Genomic DNA, 26082 nt, shown 5'->3' with positions numbered 1-26082 from the left:
TCATTATTCTGTGTATTAAAGTAGAGCAGAAATTAAACGCTGAGGATTTCTGTAAATTCTTTGTTCTCTGTAGTAGATCGCCGTTTATACTCCCAGCATGTGTGTACTGGTAATCCTCTCCCACACTAATGAGTGATTTTTCTCCCAGTTTTGGCTGGAATATGCTTTAGTCTCACCCTGTCTCTATAGTACAGTGTCTGGTTAAGTGTTTACAGCTGGTGATAGAGCGAACCAAGGCCTTCGGCAACCAGGAGGTCAACCAAATGCTACTACAGGAATGTGCTCGGCTCCCCACCCAGGATACAGTGGCTTAAGACATCGCCCCATGGCAGCGCAGAGTGCCTCGTTGCCCCACATCAACAGGGGTGGCTCTGAAGACGGATCGTCATCCCTCTGTACCTCTTGGACTTTTGGGACTGATGTGATGGGCTGTGCGCCACTCTGGGAAAAAATGCTGCTTTTACGCTGATCACTCGGGCCTAATAAAAGATAACATGGCTGGCTAAGGTCAGGGAGGGGCTGGCAAGATAAAAAAAAGAACAGGAGGCCTCTCAGGGGTGGTTTGAGTCTTGGTTCAATTCTTCTCCGTGGCAAGCCACCCTACTATCAGGACTCATAGGGCCCTTGTTCTCCTGCTTTTAATTTTAACCTTCAGACCTTGCATTGTTAACAAACTTGTACAGTTTATGAAACAGAGATTGGACACCATTCAATTAATGGTCCAACAGTCCCAGTATAAACCCTTAAATGTTTGTAAAACCTATAAAATGTCAGTCCAAAACCCATGATTGGGTTTTTCAAACATGTACAAAAACAAGGGGGGAATGAAGAACCAAAGTGACTCCATTTTAAAACAATAAAAAAGCAGCCTCCATTTCCCATAGCAGACCCGGGTCCTTGTAAAAGCAGGCATTCAGGCATTCCGGAGATATCAAAGCTTACCAGGGACAGCTAGCTCGGTAGACCAAGGACAGCACAGTAGAGATTGCTAAACAAAGTAACTCCCTGCCCCCAAAGCTTCCATGCTGTATGAACTCTTTTTTTCCTGCTGATGTAGCCCCTTTTTCCTTTAAAAACTCTCCCAAACAAAGACCGGGGCCTCACTCCTTCCTCCGCTGTGCAGTTTGGTTGGATGGGGTCCCTGTCGCGGCTTGTACTCCTGAATAAACCTTGCTCTTGCAGTTTGGTGTGATCGACTCTCTGGGGGTCTCTGCGGGGATCTAACGATCTGGGCACAACAGTGGCTCCAGGACTCCAGCAGCCCACTGGTGTGGGGTGGGGTGGAGGAGGTGGAGTTTCCCAAGGAAGTAACGGGGCTGGCTTTTTTGGAGGGGGGTCTTCAGAGTTGTGGTCTGGTTCTGGTTGCTAGCTTGAATTTTCCTCTTCCAAGTTCAAATCCAAGAGCTGTCTTTCCTCCCATCAGGGCCAGTTAGGGCAGACGTAGGAAGACACATATTATGCTTATTTATTATGGAATGAGGCCATTTCCTCTAAATTCTCAGTATCCTTTTTTTTCATATTTGACAATTCTGTTAGGTAGGGGCTACAGTGAAATCAGTTCTTAGAAGATTTCTGTAGGAGACGCGGGCAATTCAGTGTGGGTGTGATGATTAGAACACATATGAATAGCAGTTTACATTGCCATAGGAAAACTTCCCCCATTCTACCTTGGCTCGGTACAGCTACTAACCTAGAAGTAACAATGGCACTTTCTAGTGGTTTTACCCTGTGTGGCCATAGAGAAGATGTGTAAGATGTTAAAGTGCACAAAGCATACTGCTGTCACCAGAACCCAGCTGACTTCCTTCAGAGCCCTTTTCAGAATCTATTTTGTTATGCACTGTCTGACACAGCTTCTACTATGGAAACTCCAAGAGAGGTCTCTATCTTATTCCCAGTACCTAGCACATGGCTTGGCATATGGTAATGATTTTCATAGTTTTTAAATTTGAAATGATTATTTGAGAAGTAGAGAGACAGAGGGAGGGAGAGAGCACTCTTATGTACTGGATTATTTCCCAAATACCTGAAATGGCTGAGATGGGGCCAGTCAAACCAGAAATCAAGAACTCAATCCAGCTTTGCCATATGGGTGGCAAGAACCCAACTACCCAAGCCGTTGCTGCTCTCAAAGTCTGCATTAGGAGGAAGCTGGAGTTAGAAGCCAGATCTGTGTGTTGAACCCCAGGTACTCTGAATGTGGGATATAAATGTCTTTATTGCCAAATATCCTGGTAATGGTGTTAAAAGTGGAAGTGAAGGGGCTGGCGCTGTGGCTTAGCAGGTAAAGCCGGTGCCTTCAGTGCTGGGATCCCATATGGTGCTGGCTCGAGTCCCGGCTGCTCCTCTTCTGATCCAGCTGTCTGCAATGGACTGGGAAAGCAGTAGAAGATGGTTCAAATCCGTGGACCCCTTCATCATGTGGGAGACCTGGAGGAAGCTCCTGACTCCTGGCTTCAGTTTGGCCCAGCTCTGGCTGTTGTGGCCATCTGGGGAGTAAACCAGTGGATGGAAGACCTCTCTCTGCCTCTGCCTCTCTGTAACTCTGCCTTCCAAATAAAGAAATAAATCTTTAAAAAATGGAAGTGAGCGCAAGATTTGGTTCATTTGAGGATCTGTTAACAAGTTTCTAAAATCAGTGCTGAATTCCTTTCTCTCATATTTCAAAGGAAGGTTTTTTTAAAAAAAAAGATTTATTATTTATTTATTTGAAAGGCAGAGTTTACAGAGGAGCAGAGGCAGAGGGATCTTCTGTCTGCTGGTTCACTCCCCAAATGGATGCAATGGCCAGAGTTGTGCTGATCTGAGCCAGAAGCCAGAGCTGCTTCCGGGTCCCCCACGGGTGCAGGGGCCCAAGCACTTGGGGCATCCTCCACTGCTTTCCCAGGCTAGAGCAGAGAGCTGGATTGGAAGTGGAGCAGCTGGGACTCGAACCGGTGTCCATATGGGATGCTGGTGCTGCAGGTGGCGGCTTTACCTGCTATGCCACAGCACCGGCCCAGGAACTTCTTAAAGTTTGCAGTTTCATTGACTGGCTTTTATTTAAATTGGATTAAAGTGTTTTATATGGAAAAAATTTGATATACTTTTCAGAATGCAACTGACAGGTACTAGCCTATGTTTATGGGAGGAAAAAAATCAATTACCTGAAACAAGGGGCCTAGATATCTTGGAAACATGTCTTGAGAACAACCCAACATTTGCAGATCAAAGGCCCTGCCCAATATCATTGTAAGGAAGGTCCCAAGTCTGGTGCCAGGAACCTTTCTGCCCAGTAATGTAACACCCAGGGAGGATCCTGCACTTGGGTGTTCTGCCTAGTAATCTTCCAGAGATGGGTAGGGAATATGGTTGAAAAAATTTGCCCATACCCATACAAACCATAGTCTAAATGCGGATGGGGGCATATACACTGACTTTTGGCTGAGCTCCCTTCTTGATGTGTCAGGTGCACTTCTTCATCAACCTCACTAGCGTGCTTGCTGCCAGTCTCTTGTCTCTCCTCTGAATTCTTGTCCAATGGGGAGGTAAGGACTCCATTATAAATGTACCTGAACAAATGCTGTGAAGAGTTGGCCTGTCTTCCTGGGAGAAGTGAGGGATGATCCCAGAAGCTTAAAAGGCCTATTTGCCTGTGAGAAACTCCCCTTTAGACTACCTTGGTGATGTCACAGCTCTTTCCATATTTCAAGAGGAGAAGCAAATTTTGGAAGTGCTGAGCTTCAACTTCCAGCCTTACTGGCAATACCGCTTTCTCTACCTTTGTCAAAACAACACACACACACACACACACACACACAACCAACAAAACACAACTTTGGGCTGAGTTAACAAATCAAACTCACGTAAGGCCACAGTTAGTTTGTTCTGAATTCCTGGGATCCTGTATGTGGGGAGTTCTGAAAGGCTTGTGTTCAAGCAGCCCAGCATCTGCAACCCCTGGAAATGTCGTAGGGTGGCTTGTCCATGTTCTTTTCTTCAGGGCAAGAAAAGAGTTCAAGGATGAGACTTAGGTAAAGTTTAGCAGAGAAACAAGATTTAGTTACATGCAAAGTGATGCATGCTCGAGAGAGCTACATTCTGTAAGGTTCAGGTCCATCCTTTTCTATGGCCTGGAGGCCAAAGGGATGGGCTTGGAGCAGAGCTTCTAAGAGCAGAAAGAGCATTTTCCTAGAAATTTTCTCACCTTACACTTTTTTTTTTCACACAGTTGTTAAAAAATGTATGAAGTGCCAACTTTTTTGGCTCAAAGAATTTTGTGATCTTAGATGTAGAAGCTATGGAAATAGGAAGTATGGAAACAAAAATGTCCTATCGGTGTTGAATAGTAAGGTATTAGGTGGGTGGGTGTGTCAAAGTGAGTTTAAATCTGGGATAGAGACCACTGAACTAACACACTTCATCGTATAACGTTGGGGGCAGTTGTGTACTCCCTTTGAACCAAAACTGCACTAGATTGTGAACAAAGCTTTGGAGAGAGCATTTCAGCATTTTATTTGCAGATACTGGCCTACCTACCAACTCAAAACACAACTCTCTTCTAGGCAACCTGGAGCCACACAGCTTTGGACCCAAGAAGGTTTGAGTATATACAAGGGTAGGGAGACATATTAGGGAGAGGTAAACAACCTAGACCTTTAGTTTGGTTCATAAAGGGTATTCAGTGATGGGAATTCCACCTGAGGGCAAGGGAAATTAGACCACCACTAGAAGGGCTGCCCTAGATCAAGGCCACCTTGGATAACTCAGCTAGAATTTCTCTGTCTAGGCCTTCGGGATTGGGAAGCAGGAGAGCAATTATGTTCAGAGACTTTCTGGAAAGTATCAAGTTCCTTTTGAACACATAAAACATTCATACCACTGTGGAACTAGCAGGGATCACCATCAGTGACACTCAGTAGTGTGGCCTCTTTCAAGGCTCACACAAAAGCAGTTGATTAGACAAATCATATTTGCCCAATGTCTGTGTCAGCAATGAAGCCTGAAATGGAATTCTTGATTCAGAGAACAGAATCTTACAATTTCCCTCCTCTGCAGTGATTTAACACATACTCTCTGCTTACAATGTAGCCATAGGTAGAAGCTGTTTCCATTCACCATCTCTTTGGCAATATCCTTCATAAGGTGGATTGAATTGCTAAACCTGTTTTATGGAAGAGATGACAGCTTAGAGATAATAGAAATCTTCAACTCTTTCTCATCTATAACATGTAAAATTGTGTAAAAAAAATCTGAGACAAAATTAGGACTCAAATCCCAGTGTCCAGTGCTTTTTAGCACAGCGTATACTAGGCAATGATCAAGAAAGGAGAGCTGGATCAAACACTTTATCATTCTACATTATAAACCGGGGAGATAGTGTTTGCTGGCTTTTTTTCTCAGAAATGTCATAACAGATTTGAGATCATTGTTGTGAAAACTTTAGTAAATAAGAGCATACTATGGAACATCTTCGATGTCCCTCTTTAAATCCTAGTAACTTTTTAAAATGAGTTTATTTGCTCATGGAAACAAGCACTTTAAAGATAGTTGAGAAAGCCCTACCTAAAACCACAATCAACAGTTTCTGGAATCTATCCGACAATGCTTTCTGAATAGTTTGTTTCTGGGATGTCTTCTCCTTCATAAGGAAAAATAGTGGTCTTAGATTCAACCAGAACAAATGGATGGAGAATGTCTAGATGAGTGCTGATAATATGTCTAAAAATGGAAGTATGTCCACTCTTCTTGGATGCATATCTTGGTGATGACGGGCACACACAGCACACGGTATCCTGGGAGGGCCCATCACCACTGTTGCCCTCTATTCCAGAAGTTCCTGATGTGCTGGCAGTGAGGTCTGGGACGGGAACTGGGCACTCATGGATCTCAAATTGGTAAGTGGAAGCCGCACTTCTACAAACTCTGCTCTTCTGTGAGTCAAAGGCTGAGACACCATACAGAGAACGGATTGGTGGTGAGTACAGATGATCTGTCCCTTCATCAGGTATCATCCATGGGAGCCTACTGTATTTCACTTGCTGACATCCCTACCGCTGACTTAAGACTCCTAAGACTAGGACCACAGATGCTAGAAAAAAATAATAGAAGATCCTTTTCAGGTACATAGGTTGGCCCCTTTTCCCATTCAAACCCTTCCATTAACAGACAAAGAACCAAATGTTTATATGAGAGTGTGTTGAAACCTTCAGATGATTTTGCTGAGACAACTTATCTGTGTTTGAAAGACTATTTTGGGCTGGTGCCACAGCTCACTAGGCTAATCCTCTGCCTGCAGCACTGGCACATCGGGTTCTAGTCCCGGTCGCGGCACTGGATTCTGTCCCGGTTGCTCCTCTTCCAGTCCAGCTCTCTGCTGTGGCTCGGGAGTGCAGTGGAGGATGGCCCAAGTGCTTGGGCCCTGCACCCCATGGGAGACCAGGAGGAAGCACCTGGCTCCTGGCTTCGGATCGGCACAGCACGCCGGCTGTAGCGGCCATTTGTGGGGTGAACCAATGGAAAAGGAAGACCTTTTTCTCTGTCTCTCTCTCACTAACTCTGCCTGTCCAAAAAAAAAAAAAAGACTATTTTGCATAAAACAGGTTCTTAACCCAAAACTGGGAAGATGTTATTTCTTCCCTAAGCTTCCTGGCAGGAGATCAGCTGATGGATTTTAAATATCAGCCTTCTGTGAGGTATTGCCCAATGTAAAAATCTGCCCAGGAATTTAATAGGGATGGCCTGAAATGTATCTGAAAAGATGAATTTTTAAAAATATATATGTATTAATTTATTTGAAAGAACAACAGAGGGAGAGAGGGAGAGGAGGGGGAGAGGGAGAGCAGAGAAGAGGAGAAAAAGAGAAGAGAAGGGAAAGGAAGGGAAGGGAAGGGAAGGGAAGGGAAGGGAAGGGAAGGCAAGGGGAGAGGAGGGGAGGGGAGGAGGGGGGAGGGGAGGGGAGGGGAGGGGAGGAGAGGGAAGGAGAGTGGAGAAAGAACAAAAGAAATATCTTCAACCAGGGCCGGTGCTGTGGCGTAGTGGGTAAAACCACTGCCTGCATGTCAGCATCCCATATGGGCACCAGTTCAAGTCCCAGGTGCTCCTCTTCCCATCCAGCTCTCTGCTCTGGCCTGGGAAAGCAGTAGAAGATGGCCCAAGTCCTTGGACCCCTGCACCTGCATGGGAGACCTGGAAGAAGCTCCTGGCTCCTGGCTCCTGGCTCCTGGCTCCTGGCTCCTGGCTTTGGATGAGTGCAGCTCCAGCCATTGTGGCCATTTGAGGAGTGAACCAGCAAATGGAAGACAGACTTTCTCTCTCTCTCTCTCCCACCCCTGTGTAACTCTGCCTTCCAAGTAAATAAATAAATCTTTAAAAAAAAAAAAGAAATATTTCAACCTTCTGGTTTACTACCCTAATGTCCATAACAGCCAGAGGTAGGTCAGGCAGAAGCCAGGAGCCAGGAGCTGCCACACGGGTGGCAGGGGCCCAAGCACTTGGGCTATCTTCTTCCTTCTCAGGCATGTTAGTAAGATGTTGGATCATAAGCAGAGCAGCCAGCACTGGAACTGGCATTCTGATATAGGAGTGACAGCTTAATCTGCTGCACCACAATACCAGCCTTAAAGATGAATTTCAGAAATAGGAAAAAAGTCTTTTCCTTATTCCCTCACCTCTCTCCTTGCAGTGATAATGGACTTCCCTCCTTCAGAGTATCCAAAGGCTTCTCCACCACCCGGAATCCTAGAACAGCAACACCGCTTCTAAGACACAAAAGAACTTCAAGCTTTGCTTCTCAGGTGGTCACACAGTGTCTTCGTTTTCCTTTTCAAGGTCAGAGAGCCCCGAAGCTGTTAGAATTTTAATTGAAATGTCCTCCCTACAATCTTCATGTTAACTTCAAAATGTTTTGTGACTAGAAATCGAAACTCCAGCAGTTGACAGTTGAGGTGTCCTTTAGCTTCAAAATCAAGTAAGATTCACCACTGAATCACTAGAAACAGACATCAGTTTTTATTGTTATATACCACACAAATTATGAAACACCACCACATGTGTAATGTATGTGATCATATATAACTCAAATGCACGTCCTCCCCACCTCCCAGTCCTTCTGGCTAACGTTCAGGATTATAGTGTTGAAGGGGAGTGTGGTCAGTAAAATGAAAAACTCTGTGTTCACCTTGATGCTCCTTGTGTGCACGCATTGAAACTAAAAGAACACTTCTCCAGTTCTTGACATTGGCACTGTCTAGGGCAAGCACTTGGTGTTAAAACCGGCCTACGTCTGGTGCCGAGAAGATCCTCAAGTCACAAAAGACACACCTACAGATATCACGACCTGCCACATATTTTCATTTTGGATACGAGATTTGTCAATACCGATCTCACAGTGTGAAGATTAAAATGGGATAGAGCGATGTCAGCATTGCATTCATAGTAAGCCCTAAATCAGTGAGTGCTTTAAAGCCACAGCACTGCTCTGCAACATTTTAAGGCACTTGAGTAACTGGAAAGTGTCCCTGACTTTGGTGATGAATAGTGTGATGAAAGCAACCAAGGAAGCCCTGCCAAAGCAAGTGATAGGGCTGTGGGTGAGCCGCAAAATGTGTTAGTCTTCTCCCTCAGTAGCTAGGGCTGGGAATATGAGAAGGAATGTATAAGGTGAACAGACCACATACTACTCCTCTCCCCAAGTTACTAACCTGTTGGAGGTGAGAATACACATACCTCTGTGAATTTACCAGCAACTGTAGCAGTTAGAGGTTCACGTGCCTTCACAAACTGCTTTGAGAATGCAACTATCTTCTGAGTGTTAACTGAATTTCTTACATCACTAGTTTTTAGTAAATGTATATTTCTCATTTGAAAAGCATAGTAGATAAAAATGAGGTTGTATCAAAATGTTTGTGCAGGGGGCCAGTGCTGTGGTATAATGCAGGTGCTATAATGCAGGTGTAATGCAGCTGCTAAGCCTGCACCTGCATTGCTGGCATCCCATATGGGCGCAAGTTCTAGTCCCAGCTGCTCTTCTTCCAGTCCAGCTCCCTGCTGATGGCCTGGGAAAGCAGTGAAAGATGACCCAAGTGCTTGGGTCTCTGCACCCACATGGGAGACCTGGAAGAAGCTCCTGGTTTCCCTCCCTCCCTCCCTCCCTCTCACCCTCCCTCTTACCCTTCTTGTTTTTACCTTTCTGTCATTTAAACAAATTTTTTGAGTTAGCATATTTTATTTATTTTTAAAATTTTTTTATTTTTTTGACAGGCAGAGTAGACAGTGAGAGAGAGAGAGAGACAGAGAGAAAAGTCTTCCTTTTTCCATTGGTTCACCCCCCAATGGCCTCTGCAGATGGCACACTGTGGTCAGCGCACCGTGCTGATGTGAAGCCAGGAACCAGGTGCTTCTCCTGGTCTCCCACGCGGGTGCAGGGCCCAAGCACTTGGGCCATCCTCCACTGCACTCCCGGGCCACAGCAGAGAGCTGGCCTGGAAGAGAGGCAACCGGGACAGAATCCAGCACCCCGACTGGGACTAGAACCCGGGGTGCCAGCGCCGCAGGCAGAGGATTAGCCTATTGAGCTGTGGTGCCAGCCCAAGTTAGCATATTTTAAACTTACATTACAGTAAAAAGGCTTAATACTTCAGGGAGTAAGAAGTTTACCAAGTAAAAAGCAAAAAGACTCTAATTTAGTCGGAATATAGACAATGGCTATAAATAATAATTGAGTGGAAAAAATGACCATTTCACCCATATACAATTTATTTGTCATTCATAATTTCTTTCAATGAAATAGAACCAATGACAATGTAACATCCAGATATTTCCTCTGTGGTTACAAGGTAATAATTTAGCTCATTTAGACTTTTAGCCATTTCTTCTTAACAGGTTATGCACAGGTATGACTTCATGCAGATTGCAATGCAAATCATCATATATTACATTTTTGGTGTTCTATTAGTTACCACAGAAACTAATAGGGAAAATATATGGTATTTGTCTTTTGTGGCACTCGCTTATTTCACTAAGTATAATGGTTTCCAGTTGCATCCATTTTGTTGTGAAAGACAGGATTTCTCTTTTTTCGTGGCTGAATAGTATTCTATAGTGTATATATACCAAATTTTACTTATCCAGTCATCAGTTGATGGGCATCTCGGTTGATTCATATCTTAGCTACTGTGTATTGAACTGCAATAAACATAGGGGTACAAATAACTCTTTCATATGCCAATTTCATTTTTCTTGGATAAATTCCCAAAGGTGGGATGGCTGGGTCATATCATAGATGTATTTTTGGATTGCTGAGGAATCGCCATATAGTCTTCCATAGTGGTTGTCCTAGTTTACACTCCCACCTGCAATGATTTAGGGTACCAACTTCCGTACATCCTTGCCAGCATTAACTATTTTTCAATTTTTGGATGATAGCCATTCTAAATGGGGTGTGGTGAAACCTGGTTGTTTTTATTTGTGTTTCCCTGGTGGCTAGTGATCCTGAGCATTTTATACTGTTTCTGCTGACCATTTGTATTTCATCCTTTCAAAAATGCCTACTCGTGTCCTTTGCTCTTTTTAGCTAGCTTGTTTATTTTGTTGTTCTTGAGTTTCCTGAACTGTTCATGGATCCTAGAAAATCCATTATCAGTTGCATACTTTGCAAGTATTTTCTCCCATTCTGTTGGTTGCTTTATTTTGTTAAGTGTTTCTTTTGAGTGCAGAAACATCTTTTTTTAAAAAAAGATTTTATTTATTTATTTAATTGAAAGTCAGAGTTACACAGAGACAGAAGGAGAGGCTGAGAAAGAGAGAGAGAGACCTTCCATCCGCTGGTTCACTCCCCAGTTGGCCACAATGGCCAGAGCTATGCCGATCCAAAACAAGGAGTCAGGAGCCTTCTCTGGGTCTTCCACGTGGGTGCAGGGGCCGAAGGATGTGGTACATCTTCTACGGCTTTTCCAGGCCACAGCAGAGAGCTCTGCCCCTCTTTGTCTCCCTTAACAGTTTTTGTGTTAAAGTTTATTTTGTCAGATATTAAGATGGCTACGCCCACTCTTTTTTCATTTCTGTTGGCATGGTATATCTTTTTCCAGCCTTTCACTTTCAGTCTGCATGCATCTTTGTTGGAAAGATGTGTTTCTTGTAAGCAGCAAATAGATGGGTTTTGTTCCTTAATCCATTCAGCCAATCTGTGTCTTTTAACTGGAGAGTTGAGGCCATTAACATTCAATGTGACTATTGATAAGTGGTAACTTTGCCCTACCATTTTCCCAGAGATATTTTCTAATATATGCTTTGAACTTCCTGTGATCTTGCTGTGAGGTTTCCTTCCTTTACCTTATTTCATATTGATGACCGTGTTTCTGTGTTTCTGTGTGTAACACCTCTTTAAGCATCTTTTGCAGGGCTAGACGAGTGGCGACAAATTCTTTAAATTTCTGTTTGCTATGAAAGGTCTTTATTCACAAATGAGAGCTTTGCAGGATATAATATTCTGGGCTGGCAGTTTTTCTCTCTTAGTACCCGGGCTATGTCTCGCCATTCCCTTCTAGCGTGTAGGGTTTTTGATAAGAAGTCAGCTGTGAGTCTAATTGGAGATCCTCTGAGAGTAATCTGACGTTTCTCTCTTGCACATTTTAGGATCTTTTCTTTATGTTTCACTGTGGTGAGTTTGATTACAATGTGTCATCATGAGGATCTCTTTTGGTCATGTTTACTAGGGGTTCTATGAGCTTCCTGTACTAGGATGTCTCTGTCCTTCTCCAAACCTGGGAAGTTCTCTGCTAGTATCTCACTAAAAAGGCCTTCTAATCCTTTCTCTCTCTCCATGCCTTCAGGAACTCCCAGAACCCGAATGTTGGGTTTTTTAATAGTATCCTGTAGATTCCTAGCCATATTTTTTAGATTTTAATTTCCTCTTCTTTTCTTTGGTTTGACTATATACTTTCCTGTGCTCTGTCTTCTAAGTCCGATATTCTCTCTTCTGCTTCACTGACTCTGTTTTTAAGGCTCTCTAATGTGTTTGTCATTTGATCTATTGAGTTCTTCATTTCATTTTGGTTTCTCTGCACTATCACATTTTCCTGTTCTACTAGTTTCTGTGTTTCATTTTGATTCCTCCTTAAGACTTCATTTTCACGAGAGAGATTTTCTATCCTGTCTAGTAAGGATTTCTGTAGTTTAAGAATTTGTTTTTGAAAACTTCTAAATGTTCTTATCATAAATTTTTTGAGATACGTATCTTGTATTTCTTCTATCTCATCATCTTCATAATCTTGACTTGGGGTGTCTTGTTCATTTGGGGGTGTCATAATGTCTTCCTTGTTCTTGTTTCCTCAGTTTATGCGTTTGTTGCTTGGCATTGTTGAGATATTCTTTGGATTCTTCTTCCCTCGCTGTGGTGTTTTTTTCTTGTTATACTATGACTGTATTAAGTGGACTGTCTGCTTTTGATGGAGCCTTAGAGGCTTCAGATGGGTGTGGCCAGAGAGCTCTGTTTGGTTCTTCAGGGTTAGGGGTGTGCCAAAGGTGACACATCCAGGTTAGGCATGGTAAATTTCTCTCTCTCCTCTCTCTCTCTCTCTCTCTCTCTCTCTCTGATCCAGAAGGGAAGTAATTCTGCACAGCTGAGCGGAATTGAAGGTAGTCAGCTTCTGATCTCTGGCTCCTGTGGGTATAACATTCGTCTGCTCTTTCCCAAGGACCACACAAAGAATCTGTTCTGCCCTCAGTGTGGGCTCAAATTCCCCTACAGTCTCTCACTGGGTTGCCAATTTTACCAAATTGTAGCGTCTCTGGAGAGTACTCACGTGAACTCTGTGAGTTCTCTCACCCACTGTCTCTTTTTTCACTGCCTCAGTTCATTAGCTCCACACATTCACTAGGTCCTAACCTCCTGTTATTTCTCACACACACACACACACACACACACCCCAGAGTCCAGTTTTTCCGCTTGGCTTTGGCAGGTGCAGCCCGGAGGTCGCACAGCTTTTACGTATGTCCAAAATGGTACCTGCTCTTTGTCTTGCTCGCCTTTGAGAGGTGAGTGGAGAGAGAGAGACTCGTGCCTGTACCAGTCCTTTCCCTCTCTGTCTCTCTCTCTCTCTCTTCTCGAGTTAGCCTGGTGAACTTTTCCCCATGGTGCTTCAGGCCTCATTCCCTCTAGGCTTCTCCTTCTGCTTTCCCGCCAGTGTCTCAGGCTACTGAGGTTTTGGCTCACCTCGCGTTCCAGCGCTGCTGTGTAGATTCCACGACTGGTGTCCTGAGCTGTGGGCTCCCACGCTTTCTACGCAGGTCCACCGTGAATCACTGGTTCTGGAAGAGTTTCCTCTGCTGTTTCTTCCACAACTCTTCCTTGAACCTGCAGTATCTCAACTTTTATTAAACTGTCTCTTCCCGAACTATCAGTGTGCTCCCTTCCTATTCCGCCATCTTGCCGGACACCCAAGCTCTGGACATTCTTACTCCATAATGTGGTAACTCAAAATCGTCTCCGCCCACGTTTGCTGTTCATGATTAGCATTTTCTCATTTTTTACTATTGTACATTATGTCTGTGCCTAGGGTAAACCTAAGGGTAAGCTTTAGATTCTCTTGCATTTTTCTGAGTCTGAATCTTTGGGTATTTGTAGTCACTTTCTCAGTTTTTCCATACATAACTTGCAGTTGCTTTTAAAGAACGATTTACTTATTTATTTGAAAGGCAGAGAGAGAGAGCAAGGAGGAAAGAGAGAGAAAAAGAAATAGAAAGAGAGAGAGAGAGCTAGAGAGAGAGCACTTCCATCTACTGGTTTACTTCCCAAATTGCTACAACCATCAAGTGTGGAACGAGCCATAGCCAGGAGCCAGGAATTCCATCCTGGTCTCCCACTTGGGTGGCAGGGGTTCAAGAACTTAGGCCGTCTTCTACTGCCTTCCCAGATACATAAGCAGGAAGCTGGACTGGAAGCAGAGTAGCTTGGACTCAAATCTGTCTCTGGAAAGTCCCCAAACATGTACATTCTGATGGCACTGCATCTTGTCCCTTTAGTCACCTGACCTCATGCCTCTGTGAACTGCTCTCATGGCAATCTCAGAACACAGAATGAGGACATGTTCTCAAGGGAGAGGCCCAGCTGCAGCCTCCCCTGTTGGCACCTGAGTGTCTGAGTCCTCCATGGGTTATTGAAGGTATGAACTTTCCTTTGTGGTAAGCATCTTTGGGAAGAGTGGCCAGCTCCCCACTGAGAGCCAGTGAGCTGTTTCAGGGTGATACTCATGTATTTGGGAGTTGTAGATTTATTTGTGGCTATGTTATTCTACAATATGTGTGTATGTAGTTTTATATGTATACCTTTCTAGAAATTACAATAGTAATGAATTCTTTCCTCCTAGGAGTTGGAGCATTCTGTACCCAAGAATACACCTACACAGGTAAAGGATCCATTTCCTATCTGTAGACTCTTTCAAGTATTTTTTTTGACAGGCAGAGTGGACAGTGAGAGAGAGAGAGAGAGAGAGACAGAGAAAGGTCTTCCTTTGCCATTAGTTCACCCTCCAATGGCTGCCGTGGCCAGTGCACTGTGCTGATCCGATGACAGGAGCCAGGTACTTATCCTGGTCTCCCATGGGGTGCAGGGCCCAAGCACTTGGGCCATCCTCCACTGCACTCCCTGGCCACAGCAGAGAGCTGGCCTGGAAGAGGGGTAACTGGGACAGAATCCGGCGCCCCGACCGGAACTAGAACCCGGTGTGCCGGCGCTGCAAGGTGGAGGATTAGCCTAGTGAGCCGCGGTGCCGGCCTTCAAGTGTTTTTGTAAAAGGAAAGATGTGGGTCCAGAGTGTCTCCCACAAGTGAGAGAGGCCTAGGGTATGTGGATCCTAAATGTTTCCAAGTCAGTGAGCTGGCCCTTTGCTTGCCAGGTTCACTTTCCAGCTCAAGGGAGTGTGGGCCAGACTCGGTGGTCTAATAATGCTTGGTAATACCAGTCTGGAGCTGTTCCTGGGCCCTACGAAGTCCCCTAATTCCCATCTTGCTGCCTTTCCTTCATGGCTATCCTCAGTCTGGCACCATAGCACCTTAAGTCTGTGAGTGCTGCCTCCAGGGTAGTTTTAGGAAATAGAGTGAGACGTTCTCAGGGGAAACGCCCAGGTACGGCTGTCACTCATGGATCTCAGGTCCCCTTGGGTATTCAGAATATGTGCTTTGTTTCTCTGGAAAGAGTGGCCAGCTCCACACTGAGAGTGAAGTCCCTGCTGTCGGGGTGGTTCAGTGACATGGCCGTGCAGATTGGTGTCAGACAAGGGACCCTGGACTTGGCAGCAAAAGGACTCATTGGGTATTTTTGCCTCCCAGCTATCCAGAGAGGGAGAGGAGATCTCACTGTCTTGAGGACAAAAAAGATTATCTGTGTGTCAAATTGTGTGTTTCCCTGCCTGATGTGTGTTGTTTGTTTCCATATGTATACTTTCAGTTTATAGATGCATATATTTAGGAATCATAGATTTTTCTAGCTATATTACTTTTTCTGACATAGAGTGATGATAGTGATGAATCCATCTTCCTAGGATGTTGAAGGTTCTCAGCTACAAGGATTTAGCCAGATGGGTCCTGGAAAATTTTTCTGTAATTTTAAACAAGTGTGAGTAGTTACACAAACACACAGAGAAACACACACACATACATCTTTAGAGGTTCATTCAGTGTTTATGAACATTTACATAGTTGTGTAGCCAAAGATTTGTTGGAAGTTGGTTGTTTCCCTATGGACATCATACAGGGCTCATTCTCTCACCAACAAACCAAGAGATGTCTGGAAACTTGCTGCGTTGAGGTGGGACAGGACGTGGGCTTTCCAAGGCCTTAGGTCCTACTTTGTCCTGGGTTGTACATGAGCAATCCCCGTTCCCACTTACCTCTAGCAGTTGGCTAAACCTCTTTGCCCAAGAGAGTTGGGCCCTAAGTTAGAAACACTCCTTATATATCTTAATGGGCTAGCAGGACTGAAAGTCGCCCTCTGACCTGGTGAGCTGGATCTCTTTTATGTCATGTTGTTCAGAAGGCTGGTAAACCTGCTGTGGGCCCAGAATGCCCCTCCAAGACAAGTGGCTTACAGCATGTAGGTTCCGTGTGTTTCCCAGAAAGCTAGTGTGGTGGCCCTCCAGCTAGCCTGGTCCATATCTCTAGGACAAGTTCATTTTGGCCGAGTCTGGCTCCCAGAGTGTGTAATCTTCAGGGATGGTGGCCAGAGCTGACTCTGGGGAGTGTGCAGATCCACATTCTGGTGGCACCATGGCATAGCTGACCCTGCAGCCAGGTGTCATCTTCCTGGTACCTGCCTATCCTGCCTAAAAGGAAACCTCAAAACCCAGAGGAAGGGCCAGCATTATGGCACAGCGGGTTCAGCCACCACCTACGATGCCAGCATCCCATATGGGAGTCAAGCTGTGTCTTATCTGCTCTGCTTGCTATCCAACCCTCTGCTAATGCAGCTGGGAAAGAAATAGAAGGTGGTCCAATTCTTTGGGTCCCTGCACCCATGTGGGAGACCCAGATGGAGTTCCAGACTCCTGGCTTTGGTCTGGCCTAGCCCTGGCTTTTGTGGCCATTTGGGGAGTGAACCAGCAGGTGGAAGATCTTCACCCTCTATCTCTCTCTACATATCACCCTGCTTTTCAAATAAATAAAGATAACTCAGATTGAGTGGGAGTTCTCAGAGGAGAGGCCCAACTCCATCTACCCCAGTCTGCAGTCCAGGCTCTGAGACCCTGGGTTGTACAAAATGTTCTTTTCCTTCTGGGTAAAATCTTAGGCAAGGATGGCCAGCTCCCCATAGAGAGGGAAGTCACTGTGGTCAGGGTTGTGCATGGGCACACCCCTGGGGAGTATCAGTGATCACACCCTGAAACTGGTGTGAAGGGTCTTCTTGGGTGGTTATGAGCCCGATGCAGAGCAACAGGGAAGGGAGAGCCCAGTGCCCCCTAACCACAGAGGTTGTGTGTTTCTTCTTGTGTTGTATGTGATTGATTTGTGTATGTACATTTTCTTGCCTAGAAATTCTTGTATTTGGAAATCATTGGTGGACTTCTGTCTCTGGATATTTATTTCTGAGACAGACAGACACTACCCTGTAACTGTGTGGGTGAGCATTTCTAGGACTAATGGGAGTCGTGATTTCCTCCTTCCCAGCATGGGGAAACATCCCAGTGCAAGGAAACAGCAATACATGTAAAAGAACAGTTTTCTATATTGTGCAGACACACACAAGTATTTCGACAGTTATGCACATGTGCTTTGGCTTTCATTTAATATTTGTGTGCCTCTCTGTACATGAATACAGGAAGGTATATGCCCCATCGTGTTATTTTGACTGTGGACATCATTCAAGATGCAGCTACCACTTGATAAGCCAAGAGTCACCTGTACATGGTGGCAGGGTGTCAGAGGCTGGAATGGCTCACATGATGTTGATCTTTCCTTTTGCTGACAAGTGATGCCAGTTTGTGTGATGGAGATGTTTAACATGCAGCCGTGGGTCTGCACCAATAGGAGTCCCTGGACAGTGAGCAGTAGAGCACCCCAGGCTACAGGAAGCCAGAAGTTCATTCACGTAGTCCTGACACGTGAGATTATCTGTATAAACTCAGCAGCATTTTATTTCCAAGCCATACTTCTATAGAGTATGTGTGTGTGTATACATATTTAATTTCTCAGGCTTTGGTTCTTGACATTATGTAGATGATAGGTTTTTTATCTATATATTATTTTTTTAATTTGGCAAAGACAATTCAAACACTGCTTTTCCTATGAGATCTTATTTTCAAAACACTGCATTTAAGGATAATTTGGGCACAAATTAAGGTGATTCTTGGCCATGCTGTGTCAAATCCAGGAGATTGGGGTGAGTCTGCTGTCTGTGTCTGAACTTGGCAAAAGCCATTTCCTGCTAGAGTTGTGGCCTAGGTGAATGTGATCCCAGATGTTCCTGTCTGGCAGTCTGACAGACTCAAAATGAATAATATCACTAATTAATTAAAAAGCATTTCTGTGATTTAACGCAAATTTTTCTGAAATTAGATTGATACAAAAATAAAATAAAATTATTAACTCTAAACTCAAATGACACAAGTAAAATTAAAAAACTCTCAATTTTGTGGCTCAATGAAACTAAAACTGATTCATCAAATGAATGAAAGGATGTACACTAAAGAAAGGTTTACTAATAATTCCGAGAAAATCATTTTGTAGATTAGATGAGTCCATGAGCTCAGTGATTCTGATACTGACTCTCCATTAAAAGGGAATAAATATGGCCAGCGCCATAGCTCACTATGCTAATCCTCTGCCTGCGGCGCTGGTACCCCGGGTTCTAGTCCTGGTTTGGGCACCGGATTCTGTCCCGATTGTTGCTCTTCCAGTCCAGCTCTCAGCTGTGGCCTGGGAGGGCAGTGGTGGATGGCTCAGGTGTCTGGGCCCTGCACCCGCATGGGAGACCAGGAGGAAGCACCTGGTTCCTGGCTTCAGATAGGTGCAGCATGCTGGCCATGGCGGCCATTTGGGGAGTGAACCAACGGAAGGAAGACCTTTCTCTCTGTCCCTCTCTCTCACTGTCTAACTCTACCTGTCAAAAAAAAAAGTGAATAAATCTGGATTTGTGCATTTGGGGGACCATTGTTGTCTTCCATAAGAGACCTCTCTAAAGTAGCAATATTTTGGGTGGGGAGACTCATATGAAATAAATTGCAAAACTAGGAAATTAGATATCATATTTGCTAGCTTTGCACAGAAACCACTGAGAGAAGCTGTGTGAGGTGAGGCAAGCTTTTCTGAATCCTAGTGCTCATTCTAGAAAAACCAAATTTTCCATCAAAAGGGAGAACACAAACCTTGATGGGAATATGCCCATCCCCATACAAAGGCACTAGAGGGGGGAATCAGTACTAGAAAGAGAGCAAGGACTCCCACACTGAAAACATTCCCAGCTTGAAGTCATCTGTGCTCTCAGCAGGGTAGTTTCCAGGATGAGGAAAAGGTCATTAGGAAAATGATACCAAGCATGAAAGGACGTCGTTACTAAGAATCCAGGAAGCTCGGGAATGGATGGAGAGAAAAGGGGGAAGAAGAAGGAAAATGGGAAAAGGAACATCAGCCATGAAGTGTAAACTAGAAGAAACACAGGAGCAGGCTGTGCCTTTCAAGACACGGAAGGTGAATAGAAGAAAATGTTAACAACAGAAACCTGATCAGAGATGCCAGGAGATGAAGAGAAGCACAGGGAGCTGCTGGATGCCTGAGATTCCTGGAAGGGAAGAGACAGTGCAGTGACCCAAAGCCAATCAGCACAATGCAGACTTCTGCCAACGAAAATGCGCTGTCAGATTCCATCTTAGAAGACCACTGGATGTGACTTTGGCTGATGCCATTGATATTCCAGTAAAATCTGTGTATTAAAAGAAAAATGCGCAGGCATCTAGAATACAAGGATGAGTGACATAAAGGGAAATGAAACTGAGTATCTCATCGGTCTTGTAGAGACAGCGAGTCTGGGCAAAAGGAAAAAGAATATATTTAAGATGCTTGAGAAGAGAAACTAAACCTGGAATTTTGTGCCATCCAAGCTGACATTAGGTAAAAAGTGCATTGGCATCCAGGTCGTCAAGAGAAACCTTGAGTGAAAGGGACCCCATGATGCCTTCCAATGGAAGGAACAGATGGGTGACAACAAAACCCCTAGGGGCCGGCAGCAGGTTAACGCCCTGGCCTGAAGTGCTGGCATCCCATATGGGTGCCGGTTCGAGACTCGGCTGCTCCACTTCCAATCCAGCTCTCTGCTATGGCCTGGGAAAGCAGTAGAAGATGGCCCAAGTCCTTGGGCCCTGTACCCGTGTGGGAGACCTGGAAGAAGCTCCTGGCTCCTGTTTTTAGATCGGTGCAGCTCTGGCCGTTGCGACCATCTGGGGAATGAATCAGAAGATGGAAGACTTCTCTCTCTGCCTCTTCTCTCTCTGTGTAACTGACTTTTGAATCAATAAATAAGTCTTTAAAAAACCATAGAAAGTATTGCTATAAGAACAGATTGAAAAGACCACCCTGGCAGTGACTATTCATTGAGGATCAAATGGGATTCCTCCTGAGGGGTTGGTGGTGGTGGTAGTCACTAGGGTGACTGCTCTCAGATCCTTTAAGTTCTAACTTTGCTGAGGTGTTTCCCTGTGATGTGCTTTATCGGACAAAACCATATGAAAAGCAACCAGTACGGATGATGATAATTTAATATCATAATCTGCAGAGGTCTGGTGAGGAGAGATGTGGCTGGTCAGCTGTGTCTCCTCCTGCATTGTTCAAGCTTCCTGTGGTTGGAGAAGCTCCAACTCCTCTGTGTCCTGCCCTCCACATTGCAGGCTTCTGAGGAGCAAAGGAATCTGCAGGAAGACACAGGAATGGGGATCAGTGAGGAGGACAAGGACGTGGCAGCTGGTGCAAGGGGTGTGTGCAGGACTCGGAAGTTTTCTGTGACCCTCGAAGGTGACCCTAGGCTGTGACCTGCCCAGTGATTTGGGCCATCGGTAATGGAGGCCCATTTGCTTTTGGCATGGACATCCCACAAGAGTGAATTCCTGGGGCCCACATGTGGTATAACAGGGTATTACCACCTGCAACTCCCTCATTCCATATGGTGCCAGTTCAAGTCCTGGCTTCTCCACTTCTGATCCAGCTCCCTGATAATGTGTCTGGGAAAGCAGTGGAAGATGGCCCAAGTCTTTGGGCCCCTGCACCCATGTGGGAGACTGGAAGAATCTCCTGGTTCCTGGCTTCGGTCTGGCCGAACCCCGGCTGATGCGGCCATTTGGGATGGAAGATCTCTCTATGTCTCCATCTCTCTCTCTCTCTCTCTCTCTCTCTCTCTTGCTCTCGCTCTCTGTAACTGTGCCTTTCAAATAAAATAAATCTTTAAAAAAAGAGTAAATTCACCTAGACATTCACCTGGGCAGCCTTCAGGGAACTGGCCCATTAGGTAGTGAACCTGATGCACAGGAAGTGGGAACTCTCTTAGCCCTCAGATGCACAGGAAAAGGGAACTCTCTTGACCAACTTACTTGGGTCCTGTGAGGAGGAGGAGGTCTGATGACACAGGAAGGAGTACTGACCCTCCTCACTCTGTTCATACCCCAGGATCCTAGCTTGTGACTGACAAGTTAACTATGGAAGACTTCCCAGAGCTCTTTGATCCTCCTGATCAAGCAGAACTTCTTTCTATTCTCCCCTGATCGCAGGGATTTTATTAGAGAAGAATCATTTTGGGATCGGAATTGTGGCATAATGAGTTAAGCCACCACCTGTAATTCAGCATCCCATTTGGGATGCAGTCCAAGTCCTGGCTGCTCCACTTCCAATCCAGCTCCTTGCTAATGGATGTGGGAAAGCAGCAGAAGATCGCACAAGTCCTTGGGCCCTTAAGCTGATGTGGAGGATCCAGATGAAGGTGGCTCCTGGTTTTGGTCTGGCCCAACCCAGGCTGTTGTGGCCATCTGGGGAGTGAACCAGTGGAACATCTCTCTGTTTCACCCTCCCTCTCTGTAACTATGCCTTTGAAACACAAAAGAATCATTTTTTTGGTGTTTAAACCCAAACATTATTGCTTTTGTGCATATCAGCATTGAAGGGGTGACGGAAAACACTTCTTTTCAAAAGGTCATAAACCCAGTGTGCATATATAATTTAACTATAATTACAGCACAAATAAAAGGAACACAAGGGATTTATAACTCTCTTGCTCTTCAAAGTGAGCTTTGCTTTGAATTGCCATCGTGTTTCTGTGTGAATTAGACAGATGCACAATTTTATATTCCTTCCAAATAAAACAATCCAACCATATAAATAATCCTTCTTTATCAGCCTTTTACGAAAGTAGGTTGAGGGCCCCAATGGCTTGGGCAAATCCCTGTAGCTCTTGTGTTTTTTTTTTTTTAAGATTCATTCATTTATTTGAGTCGGAATTACACAGAAAGTGAAGGAGAGGCAGAGAGATAGAGAGAGGTCTTCCATCCGATGGTTCACTCCCCAGATGCCGCAACAGCCAGGGCTCCAAAGTCCGAAGCCAGGAGCCAGGAGCTTCTATTGGGTCTCCCACACAGGTGCTGGGGCCCAAGCACTTGAGGCATCTTCTTCTACTTTCCCAGGCCATAGCAGAGAGCTGGATCGGAAGTGGGGCAGCTGGGACTTGAACCAGTGCCCATATGGGATGCCGGCACTGCAGATGGTGGCTTTACCTGCTGTGCCACAATGCCGGCCCCATCTCTTTGTTCTGTGCTAGCCTCTGTGATGTCAGGATAAGTTGGGTGCCCACAGGGATGCAAAGGTGAGTGCAGTGGGATGTTCTCCTGGAGTGAAAAGGAGCCTCAAAATGCGACTCTCTCACCCCCTTCCTAATCATCCTGAGCTGGAGGAAGTCAGGGATGGCCCTGTGTCTCCCCATAGCAGAGAGTCTCCCTGTTGACTTTGGGGCTGGGCAGGCAGGGATGTGGGCTCTGGAGGGAGATGTTCACAGCTCTGGCGGCTCTCCCCAGAAACACATGGCCAGCAGCTCCCTCTGATGACGTTCGTGTGCCAGTCCTCCCCTTCTGATGAAAGCAGCCACTGGGGGCTCAGCCTGGGAGCCCTAGGGGCTGCCATGGAATGGGGATGTGTCCCTGGGACCACCTCAGGGCACATCCTTTACTTGCCTGTGTAGATCCTGAACATCCATTAGTGTCTACTTGATGGATCAGGGCTGACGGCAGCCTCTCCACTTCTGGGCTCCATTTTGTTGGCTTCCCTGAGGTATCACAAAGAATGTGAAGCAGTGAAGTCCGTGTGCACTTACTTCCCTGACCCCCATCTTCCTGCTCCAAACTCACATTTCCTGTTCTTCTTGGTCAAGGTCCTCCATGTCCAGAAGACTTTGGGGATAGTTCACGTCCAGGGAACATGTGGACACCTGGAAAGAAGAAACAGTGTGAGTTTCCTGAACCAGGCATTAAGGAAAAGCCCTTTCTTAGGGGACATGGAGGCCAGAGTCAGACTTCCCTGGAGTCCTCCCTCCACTGACACTGGGACCCTGCCTGCCTGCCTCACCCCAGCTCCCTGTGTGGGCAGTCGGGTTGCTCAGCACCATTTCATAGTGCAGTCCAGGGGTGAGGAGGGTAAGGCTGATGAAGGGAGAGGGAAGGGCTCCAGAGAGACTGGATCAGCATCCACAGTGCAAGGACATCCACTGCCTGAATGCCACCAGGTCCTTCAGGATGCAATCTCCACTGTGGTGAGGAGGGAACGTGGGAGAAGCAGGACCAGGTGCTTGTGAGCAAGAAAGCGAGAGAATCAGAAAAAAATGAAAGAGGAATCACTCACCCCCCGATTGCCACACCCAGTGGAAAGTTCAGGTGCTGCCCCATAGCCTTCTGTGTGCACCAGAGCAGGGGTGTTGAGGTTGCCAGAGAGAAGGAAAGGGGAGAGTTAGGCTTGAGGTGAGGACTCGGATCCCTGCTGCTGGTTGGATGATGTGGGCCAGCCTTGGGAGCCCATGTCTATATCCCTATCCCAGGCCTGGATGTCTTCACCTCTGCAATGAGCAAGTGGATCTCTGAACGTTCACCTCTTCTTCCTGCCCTCAGCTCCCATGACTGTGGCCAGGAAAGGACCCCCGTGTCATCTTGTTACTCCATAGGGAGCCATGTCCATGACATGATCTCTGTAACACACTGTTTTCCACCCTTCATCTTTCCCTTCCTCTATTCTCTCTCCTAATTATTGCCAGTCTCCTTTGCGTTTGTCAGCCTGCATGAATCAAATTGCCATCAGCTATGAGAGCTTTGTAGGTAAAATGGCACTGTGGTCATGCCAGCGTCCCCCAGAGCACTGGTTAGTGTTCTGAATGCCCCACTTCTGATCCAGCTCCCTCTTAAGGGGCCTGGGAATGCACCAGAAGATGGCCCAAGTGCTTGTCCCCTTGCCACCTATGTGGGAGAAGTGGATGGAGTTTCAGGCTCCTGACTGGCCTGGCACAGCTCAGGTATTGGGGCCATTTGTGAAGTAAACCTAAGGATGGGAGAGCCCTTCTTCTTGTTTCTCCTTCTCTTTCTAATACTGTGGGGCTTTTTAAATATTTATTTATTTATTTGAAATGAGGAGTTACAGAGAGAGAGGGAGAGACACAGAGATCGTCCATGTGCTGGTTCACCCCTCAGATAGCCGCAATGGCTGTGACTGTGCCAGATGTCAGGGGTCAGAAGCGTCTTCTGAGCTCCCACGTGGGTGTAGGGGCCCAGGGACTTGGACCATCTTCTGCTGTTTCCCAGGTGCATTAGCAGGGGGCTGGGTTGGCAGTGGAGCAGCCAGCACTCAACCCAGCTGCCATATGGGATGCTGGTACTGCAAGCTGCCACTTAACCTGCTTCACCATTCGCCAACCCTGTCACTGTGCCTTTCAAATAAATAAATGAATGAATACTGCTACCCACAACAGTAAGTCTATAGATCCCTTCCTAAGAGGGGAGCAAGTGTAACAGGCCTGGTCTCCTGCTGGCTCCTGGGAAAGCTGATGAGGAACAACTGCAGGTGTTGACTCGCTGTTCTATGTCTGAGGAAACCTCAGGGAGTGGGAGTGTGAAAATATTTATTTCTCACAATAACCCCTGTGTTCCCTGACCCATATGAACAGATGACCCCAAGAGGAGAGGAAATTTAACTTGTTCAAATTCTGGTAGTCTGCCAATGAGGCAATAAATGAGACTTGCCAGAGATTTCACTGAGCAGTGGAGGGACTGGGAAGTAGGACACCTGCAGGCCTGAGGGCACGGAACGTGCCAGGCCTGAGTGGAGGGGGGAACAGGGCAGCACTGACTAGAGCAGCATGTCTGAGGGGACCAGTGACCCTCAGCCCTGCTGCCCAGAGGCCCTCCACAGAGCCCAGCACATTCCAGAAGATGAGGTCAGCAGGACCATGAGGGCCAGTGTGTGCGTCCAGCCCAGAACCCCCAAACACACATCCTCTGGGAAGCCTGCACAACCATGCTGCATCTCCAGTGGCAGCTGGATGACAGCCCATCACGCAGCCTACTCCAGACACTTGACTTGGGCGAGATGTGGAAGCTGAGATGAACTCAGGGTTATGCCCTCTCCTCACAACTGGAAGTCAGTCAGCCCAGAGGAAGTATTTAACTCGCCCAGCCTGGGCAGGCCTTGTAAACTGGAGTAGACAATGAGGACAGAGCATGAAGGTGCTGATCCACGGACTGGCCATGCAGAGGGAAGGGTCCACTAGTCACTGTCGGCTGGCACTTGCTACAAGGACTCTGTGGGTTCCAGCCGGTGCCTGTGAGAGAGGGCGCCCACTGTATCCCCTGTCCTTGATGCAGCAAGGAGCCCTTCCTCAGAAGCAATGCAGCACCTTGGTCTTGGACCTGCCAGCCTCCGCACAGGGAGAAAGAATTTCTGTTCCTTGTGAATGACTGAGTGTCAAGGGTTTTGTTGCTGCACACAAATGGACTGACAATGGTCAGTGCCAAAGTCAAATACACATCTCCTGTGCTCAGTTCCTAGTCAGTGCTGTCCCATCATGACGCAGTGGATTTCAGCTTTGCCTTGGCAAAGCCAAGGATGGTGGGTATTAGAGAAAATTACATTTTTTCATTCCAAAGGAAGAAAACTCAGTTCTCCTCATGCCCATGGAAATAAAACCTGTTGCTACTGTGCCAATCCCATAGAAGAACAAAGCAGACTTCTACGTACACTTCCTCTCTTTCCTCCTGACTTCATGTGTCCTCTCAGGAGTCCTAAGAGGCAGGTGTACTCCCATTGTTCCCTCTTAATGACCCCCGGTCCATATGGGTGTTGCTCCATACCTGAAGAGACTTCAGCTTCACTGTAGGACTTGGAAATGCTCTGTGAGGCCCAATCTTCAGAGACACAAAGACAGACAATAAGTGTTCACAGAGGTGTCTCACCCATTTCTCCCCTCACCCCTGTGCACATCCTGGATCACACAGCATGACCCTGCTCCCCCTCTGTGCTCTCAGCCCCTTCCTGGGCTCTGTGGCCCTGCCCCTCAGCCAGACATTGACCACAGCTTCAAGTGTTCCAGTGAGGGAGAGGAGC

General features: G+C 46.2%; 1 long non-coding RNA gene across 1 annotated transcript in view; it reads left to right on the top strand.

The window, feature by feature from the left end:
• LOC108175821 (uncharacterized) overlaps nt 1-26082 on the top strand; it is a 193388-nt gene that overhangs the window by 132701 nt on the left and 34605 nt on the right. Inside the window, exons 4-7 of the long non-coding RNA XR_016223615.1 lie at nt 5813-5876; nt 7664-7809; nt 14346-14384; nt 22871-22945. This is a non-coding gene — a long non-coding RNA (uncharacterized LOC108175821). The remainder of the gene's footprint in view (nt 1-5812; nt 5877-7663; nt 7810-14345; nt 14385-22870; nt 22946-26082) is intronic.

The sequence above is a fragment of the Oryctolagus cuniculus genome, chromosome 17, assembly GCF_051225735.1.
Source record: "Oryctolagus cuniculus isolate XC-2025 breed Fujian yellow rabbit chromosome 17, ASM5122573v1, whole genome shotgun sequence".
Taxonomy (NCBI): Eukaryota; Metazoa; Chordata; class Mammalia; order Lagomorpha; family Leporidae; genus Oryctolagus; species Oryctolagus cuniculus.
The sequence above is the reverse complement of the archived record's forward strand: the minus strand, read 5'-3'. Positions and strand labels throughout refer to the sequence as shown.